Here is an 8,103-nt window from a genome sequence, read left to right as displayed (position 1 = left end):
CTCCTATTTATAAATAGTGTATCTATTTTAGTTACTTTTTTTGTCACGATAGAAGAAGGTACTCAATACTTGTAATATATAATACCATGTAAGAACACTGGTCTAGCCTACTGTACAACATAGTTAAGTCACAATAGGTCAAATCATAGTTTTTACAAATTATAGTTAAATAAATCAAGTTAATATGTTTTCTACTTTGAATCATTTAGGAGTTGGAATGCTTCATTCGATTACCAACGCACCTAAATAATTTCAAATTTGAATTCATCTAAGATATTATGTCGAGATAACAACCAACAAGAATACCAGGCATAAATGCATAATAATTGTATCCGTAGTCAGCTATTATAAAATTCATAGATTATTAAAATTAAAAATGTATAATTCTATAAAAATTTTACTTACAATATTAAAAAATTGGGTGTCGCTCTGCTTTACAGTAGGTTACAAGTGGGTACATTTGATGGATTGTGTTAAAATAAATGTGAATTCAATGATATTATATCGTTGTATACAAAAAACGATTTTGAGCGGGGACTAACTGTCAGCCTAAGATATTGTACATTTTTACATTTTTAACTAGAGAATAATTTGTACATTTTCAATTTGATAAATGTTGTCAGAAATTGAACTTTAAATGCTAATCTATATATTTTTAATATTTTTTAACTGATAATGTAGCTTGTGTAAGGACCTCAGAATTTAAAAATGAATATATTACGTCGAAAAAATAATTAATACGACGATTTGTGTATAATGTATTAATATAAATAAATATCATATAACCACTAAAACACGTACAGCACACATTATTATATATATGACGAGTAGGAATTTCGAACGGGTAGTAAATTATAATAATTAGATATTTTAAAGATTAGTTGAGCAAAGTAGTAAAATTATTTTTTTTTGGTTACCCTGTACGGCCGTAATACTCAGATATTGTATATAAAACCTATAATTTATCAAAAAACGAAAATTAGCAAATTATTGTTGAATGAGAATTATAATATGGATCGACAAAATATTAAATATACAATACAATTAGTTATAATAAGAATACGTAATATTTCACTATAACTAATACACATAACTAAGTATGAAAAGTAAATTGTCTTCTAACAATGTAAGTTCTATGCTTACGAGACATACATGACGTACACATAGATAATACTAAAATGCAGTCCTGTTCCGTACATTTAACTGTCTTATATATACTAATGAACTCTTTGACCCATCGCTCACGCCACTTTGCTAGCTTGTCTATTGGCTAATAACTATATTACACAATGTGGTGTGATTTACCTGATTGTGCTAAAAAAACTAGGTTGTTGTTATTGCACAATATGATGCTACTTTTATACAATATTAAATTATATTCAACACACCCCCGTAATTAATATTTTATGTACCCAAGAAAATTAAAGTAATTTTAACAATGATAATTTCTGCCTTAATTTTTCAAACCTATCTTTCGGAAGTGGCTTAGTGAATATGTCTGCATATTGTTATTCTGTATCTACGTACTGTAGTCGAAATAAGTTTTCTTCAAACTTTTCCCTAATGAAATGGTACCTGACGTCAATGTGTTTAGTCCTCTTATGAAACTCTGGATTTTTCACAAGTCGAATTGAACTTTGATTGTCCACATATAATGTCGGTTGTCCACCCGTTGTATTGATGCAGATTTCTTTGACTAATCTGTCAATCCAAATCAAACCTTTGATTGTTTCACATGCCGAGATATAATCTGCTTCAGTTGAACTGAGAGTTACTATGGGTTGCCATTGCGCTTGCCATGATACCGTAGATAATCCTAGCATGAACAGATGACCTGAGGTTGAACGTCTTGTTTCTAAATCTCCTGCATAATCTGAATCTGAATACACACTTAAACATAAATTTACGTTAGATTTATAATATAGACCAAATTTAGTTGTTCCTTTTACGTAACGAATTATTTGTTTTACATGGTCCAATGTACCGTCGTTGGATTATTTAAAAACCTACTAACATAGTTTACAGCGAATGCTATATCTGGCCTCGTGACTTGAGATAAAAATAATAAATTTCCTACAGCCTGCCTGTATGGAAATTGATTATCACTCGTCGTTAAATTTTGTTCTACACCATGCGACCTATCAATTGGTATTGATAACTCCTTCGCATCTAATAAATTAAATTTACTAATAATTGTATTAGCGTAATTTGTCTGATGTATATGTTACGGTGAAAGACGAAAATTGGTAAATGTCGTCATTCCCCGGTCAATGACGTCATTAACCAAAATGATTCAATTATGTAGGTAAATGTTGTAAAAACACATATTTTAAACTCAAATGTACATCTTTCACCGGTCATTGACGTCATTTACCAAAACTTGTGGTAAATGATGATAAATCTCAAATAATACACTGATTTTTTTACTATAGGTACTTTTTATAATAATTATTTGTTGTTGGCGGATGTTTCAATTTTTTTTTGTATTTATTTGAATGGGATAATAGGTTAATTAAAAAATTAAATACGTGCATATTATAAATTATTTATTTGTACAATTTTGGTTACCATGACATTTTGAACTGCACGACATTTCCGCTGCATTCCAAGCACATTTTTTAGTACCACAACCAGTTTTGCAGTTGCATCGATTAAATCCTTGATGACCAGCTATTCCATGTCCTGCGACTTCTCTTGATGTTATTTCCTTGTCTTTAATTTTTTTCATGGCTTCATCTAGCTCTATAAATTTTTCTTTACATGGAGAAATTTGTGCTTGTGTACCTATATTTGTGTTTCAACACTCCATACTCTGTACCTGGTTCAAACATTCGGGTACTTATTTTATTTAAATTAAATAAACATTATCAAATTAAAATTGGCTTACATAATTTATCATGTCATCTTCGCATGAAATAAAAACAGCAAGTAAATTACGCGGAGAACCTCGTGCTCTATCGACATCTGGTATTGGGGCACGAACAGTTGTACCGACATCAAGCTTTGGAAATTTTTTGTTAGTCAATCTCAACATTTTTGACGCTTGTTTTTCGAGACAGATAACCGATTTTTGTCGTTGGTCTTTAATTTTTTCAATCCTTTTACCTGTAAATAGAAGACGATTGCTATTTTATTTTATTTTTTATTTTTGTGCAAGCATTTTTACCAAATTACATATAATATATATTTAATAATTACCTATGTCTTTAGTATTTCTTAATTCATTTTCAGTCTCCAAGTTTACTTCATTTTCAAGATCTCCAACTCTGACTAAATCATCTTCTACTGCATTAATATGATCTGAATGGTTGCTGTTATTAAATAGTTCTTCAATATCCTCTTCTGACTTAAGTTTTTCTATTTCATCGTAAGGTATCCCTGCTGAAAGTAACCCTGTTCTCGCTGTACAACCAAACATCGCCTCGTATGGTGATCTTCCAATACCTATTATAAACATGTTTAAATTAAAAAAAAATAATTAAATAATTAAAATTAAAATTATTAAAAAAAATAGTTTTTAGTTACCTAATAGCTTACCTGAGTTCAAAGCCCGATTTTTTTGAAATTGTACGAATTTTAACGCCATTGGCCAGTCTTTTGATTTATTATCAGCCATCCAAGAAGCCAAAATTTCTTTAACGTCCCTATTCGCGCGTTCAATTATTGATCCTTGGGTCTGGCTATGACGAGGCTTGCCATGAACAATTTTGATGTCTCCCCACATTTTATTTAAATTTGTTATAATACAATTAACAAACTCACAACCATTATCCGAGTGGAGTATAGCGGGTGCACCAAATATTGTATAAATATCTATCAGATTTAAAGCGATTTCTTCGGCCCTTTTTGTCTTCAGAGGTTTTAAAATAACAAATTTCGTTAAATGATCTTGATAATTCATTATATAGCGATAATTATTATAATTTTGAGATTGCATGTCAATCAAATCAATTTGCGCTCTTGAATTAAATGCGGAATGTAGAATTGGTTTTGTCACAAGCCCTCTTTCCCCAACTAAACTGGGGATTGACGTCAATAACCGGGGAATGTCTACATTTACAACATTCACCAATTTTTAGGTAAATAACGTCATTTACCGGAGAATGACGACATTTACCACGTTTACATCATTCACCGTAACATATATATATTGATCCATCAGTACATCTAGTTATTTCCATACCTAGAAAATAATCTAAATTACCCTGTGTTATCTCAAACTGCTGTTCAAGACCTTGCAACAATTTATCTGTTTTTATTTTGCTGCTCGACGCTATCAAACCATCATCAACGAAAATAGCTAAAATTAATGTTTTATTATTATAATGATTAAAATAAATACATGGATCCGATGTACTTTGTTCTAGCCTGAACTCTAATAGAAATTGCTTAAATCTATTATTCCAACATCTTGGCGATTGTTTCAACCCATACAAACTTCTATTTAGTTTGCATACTCGTTCTGTTGAATCTTCGAACCCAATAGGTTGACTCATATAAATGTCTTCCTCTAGATTACCATATAAAAATGCCGTTTTTATATCAAACTGTTTTAAATCGTAATTTTCTGCTGCTGCAACGGCTAAAATTGTTCTGATTGATTCATACCTTACTACTGGCGAAAATGTTTCCGTATAATCAATACCATATTTTTGTCTTGATCCGTTAATGACTAACCTAGCCTTAAAACGATCATTATGTTTTATTTTATAAACCCATGAGTTGCTTATAACATTTGCACCGACCGGCTTTGATACCAAAGTCCACGTTTAATTATCACCTAATGATTTAATTTCATCGTTCATTGCATCTACCCAATTAGTTGCATTTTTGCATGAAATGGCTTCTTTATATGTTAATGGCTCACTTTCCACATAATTGGTTATAAACGATTGTGCAACATACCTGTCTGGTGGTTTTAATCTAGTTCTATCACGTAGCTGCATTTGATGCTGTTCTTGTTGACTATCTGTGTCGTTTTCCACTGGTTCTGATTTGATCTCATGAATCTGTTGTTGATTTTCATCAAACACTGTTTCTCGTTGATTAATCTCGTTCTTAAAAATAATATCTCTAAATATGCTTATATTATTTGTACCTGGAAACCATACTCTGTAACCTTTAGTATTATTGCTATACCCAACAAAAATACCCTTTTTGCTTTTAGCATCCCACTTTTGCCTTTTCTCTTTTGGAATGTGAGTGAATACTTCTGTTCCAAATATTCTTAAACGACTTATTTTCGTATCTTTGTTAAAATAAAGTTCATACGGTGTTTTACCTTTAATTGAAGCTGTACCTGTTAAATTCAATGTATACACAACTGTATTAACACTTTCTGCCCACAATGATATATCCAAGTTCTTTGAATGAATAATTGTCCTTGCAGCTTCAACTATTGTCCGATTGTCACGTTCAATTTTTCCATTTTGTTCTGGAGTGTATGGGACTGTTGTCTGATGACTAATTCCGTATTTCTGCAAAATACTGGTCACCTCATTATTAACGAATTCTAAACCGTTATCCGTTCTTAATATTTGAACTTTGAAACCTGTATCAGTTTTTATTTTTTGTATAACCGTCCCGATTATATTTTTAACTTCATTTTTATGTTTCAAAAAGTACACCATTCTGTAATGCGTGTAATCGTCTTTTATTAATAAGAAGTACTTTGACCCACCAATTGAGTCTTTTTGCATTGGTCCACACAAGTCTGCGTGTAATATTTCTCCTACTTTATTACTACTAGTCGTACTTGATTTAAATGATAATTTATGTTGTTTACCCAACATACACGAGTCACAAAAAAATGTATTGCCCTTATCAGAAATCGTAATATTATGTTTTTCTAAGCAATTAATTACATACTGTATATTCTGATGTCCTAATCATTCATACCATAACTGCAGCGAGTCTTTAATTGCAATATTAACATGATGCACAGTATTATCTAATACTTCGACTATGAACTGCAATTGGAATAATTTTTCTTTCCGCTCAGCTATACACACAATATTATTGTTTCTAGTAAATACACATTTATGTTTATCACTAATCATTTTCTGTCCTTTATCTAAGGCCGAACCGCACGAAAATAAATTATATTTTAATTCTGGCACGTGTAACACATTTAATAGATTATTCTTATTCCAATTACCTTTAACAAATGACCAAATTAATATTTTACCTGTACCGATTGCGTACATACATGATCCGTTCCCAATTCTGACTTGAGTAGGTATTTCAAATTTTTCGTAATTTTGAAATCAATCATATTTTGCACACATATGATCTGATGCACCTGAGTTCAATATCCATTGTTCATCATCTTTGATTGATAGTAATGTTGACTCACTTATAAATGCATTGTCGTCTTTACCCGACGATAATTCTTGATTTTTGAGAAAGTTCCTGCATTCCCTTTTGATATGCCCAACTTTTCCACAATAAAACCAAGGACCTATCTTTTTAGTATTACTTGAGCTACTAAAATTATATTTACCCTTTTTATGACTTCCAACTTTCCAACCAGATTTATTCTGAGATTTCGTAGTAAATGCACTTGATTTTTCTATATCAGTACTGCAATTATTACTATGTTGTAGTAACCGAGATTCTTTCAATAACAAACGACCTGTTAAGTTATTAATCGTTTTACTCTCCGATAACATTGAATCCCATGCACTGTAAAAATGCTGATAGCTGTTTGGTAAAGTCATTAAAATTTTTGTTATTAACATATTATCTGTAATATTTTCACCTGCTAATTTTAAATCATTAGCTAATTTCTCTAGTTTAGAGATGTGTGCTGAAATATTATCTGTGGGATCCTTTACTAAAAAACTTTTGTTGAAGTAAATATATAGGAATTAACCTCAGATTTTTGTTCGTAAACACTTAGTAACTTTTCCCACATTTGATAAGCACTCTCACAATTAATCAAATACTGCATTGGACCACTTTCTACTGAAGTAACTATTACCTTTTGACACTTTGTGTCTGCTTTTGTCCATGCGTTAAATTGATTTTTATACCGGCTTCTCGCCTCTTCATCGGTTTCTTTGTCCGAAAGTTTAGTTATCTTGGAACCTGGTTTCGCCCATTCCCCTGTAACCAAACTACCTAACTCGTATGAGTTAATTATTATTCTCATCTGGAACTTCCACAATGGCCATCCTTCTGCGTTCGCCAACTTTGACACCTTGACCGATCCTCCATGACTTGATCAAATATATGAACTGCAAAAATATACCTTAGTCTATTAGCTCCCCGTTAGAACCTGACAATTTCTAATGTTGAAATTTTTCCTTTTGTTGTCCTGTAATCACCACTGATGATGATCTGGAGATCTAGTGATCTGGGCCCATAACCTGTTCAATGAGGATTATAATATGGATCGACAAAAGATTAAATATACAACACAATTAGTTATAATAAGAATACGTAATATTTCACTATAACTAATACACATAACTAAGTATGAAAAGTAAATTGTCTTCTAACAATGTAAGTTCTATGCTTACGAGACATACATGACGTACACATAGATAATACTAAAATGCAGTCCTGTTCCGTACATTTAACTGTCTTATATATACTAATGAACTCTTTGACCCATCGCTCACGCCACATTGCTAGCTTGTCTATTGGCTAATAACTATATTACACAATGTGGTGTGATTTACCTGATTGTGCTAAAAAACCTAGGTTGTTGTTATTGCACAATATGATACTACTTTTATACAATATTAAATTATATTCAACAATTATTTTGAGTTCTTTAAACATTTCGCCATCACCATACCCATCACACATTATATTTTTATTAGAAAAATGAATAAAATAATAACAATATGCCATATTTCTAATCGGCGAATAAAAGAATCAAAGAGATATAAAAGAAAATAATTATGTTTATGTGGATGAAGAGAAGAGACGAGTGAACAGTTGCAACGATGACTGCAGTGACTAATTTTATAATAAATATACATTTATATTAGGATACAACTATAATTTAAAAATGTGTTTGACATGATTATTATTTATGTTCATTAAATTTAAGACAATGAATTTTTTTTAATTTGTAGTAATATATTATTTTCA

General features: G+C 30.9%; 1 pseudogene; it reads right to left on the bottom strand.

Moving 5' to 3' along the window:
- Window positions 1-1,196: 1,196 nt before the first annotated feature.
- On the bottom strand, window positions 1,197-3,937 carry LOC132947411 (SCAN domain-containing protein 3-like; annotated as a pseudogene).
- Window positions 3,938-8,103: the final 4,166 nt, after the last annotated feature.

The sequence above is a fragment of the Metopolophium dirhodum genome, chromosome 6 (assembly GCF_019925205.1).
Source record: "Metopolophium dirhodum isolate CAU chromosome 6, ASM1992520v1, whole genome shotgun sequence".
In the NCBI taxonomy this organism is placed as follows: domain Eukaryota; kingdom Metazoa; phylum Arthropoda; class Insecta; order Hemiptera; family Aphididae; genus Metopolophium; species Metopolophium dirhodum.
The sequence above is the reverse complement of the archived record's forward strand: the minus strand, read 5'-3'. Positions and strand labels throughout refer to the sequence as shown.